The following is a 681-nucleotide window of genomic DNA, read 5'->3' as shown; positions in this document are numbered from 1 at the left end:
ACTGTTAGTGCTGTTTTTTTGATTTACCCTGTATATTTATTTATATTTTTATTCGAAGTTCTTAAGTCACGGGTTGCAGCGTTTATTACAATTTAGTAAAGTAAATAAATCCAAAGATAAAATTAAATTACATAAGTTGCTTCTACACTGTATAATATTAGCCTACTTTGATTTGCGAATAATTATTTATCATATTAATACTTTTTAAGCGGTTTGTGAAAATAAAAATTTTATTATTTAACCTATTATAGTAATTTTACAAAATACATTAGAGAAAAAAAAACAAAAAGGATTGCCCGTCAATCTGCCTCCTGTGAGGATTGAACTCACGACCCCTGGTTTACAAGACCAGTGCTCTGCCACTGAGCTAAAGAGGCTCGTGGTAATTCATCTTATATTTTACATCATTTCGTACGTGACAAATTCATTCTTTCTAAAATCTTTTATATTAAAATTTTCTTCAAATGTTTATTTATTGAAAAATTTTGATGAATAGATTGTTTTAGGTCTTTTAAATAGAATGCATTTGCTATACATTCTCGATACCAACTGATTAAATGAAAAATATGAAAAGCAATAAAAGTTTTCTGTAAAGTTTTTATTTTTAAAACCCAACATTAGTTTATAAAACTAATAATTTCGATGTCATAAATCTTTTATTGGCATAGTACCTATTTATGT

At 26.4% G+C, this 681-nt stretch overlaps 1 non-coding gene across 1 annotated transcript; it reads right to left on the bottom strand.

The window, feature by feature from the left end:
• Positions 1-305: 305 nt before the first annotated feature.
• Positions 306-377, bottom strand: Trnat-ugu (transfer RNA threonine (anticodon UGU)). The gene has a single exon. It is a non-coding gene; the product is annotated as a tRNA-Thr (tRNA).
• Positions 378-681: the final 304 nt, after the last annotated feature.

Source organism: Diabrotica virgifera, chromosome 6 (assembly GCF_917563875.1).
Source record: "Diabrotica virgifera virgifera chromosome 6, PGI_DIABVI_V3a".
Taxonomy (NCBI): domain Eukaryota; kingdom Metazoa; phylum Arthropoda; class Insecta; order Coleoptera; family Chrysomelidae; genus Diabrotica; species Diabrotica virgifera.
The sequence above is the reverse complement of the archived record's forward strand: the minus strand, read 5'-3'. Positions and strand labels throughout refer to the sequence as shown.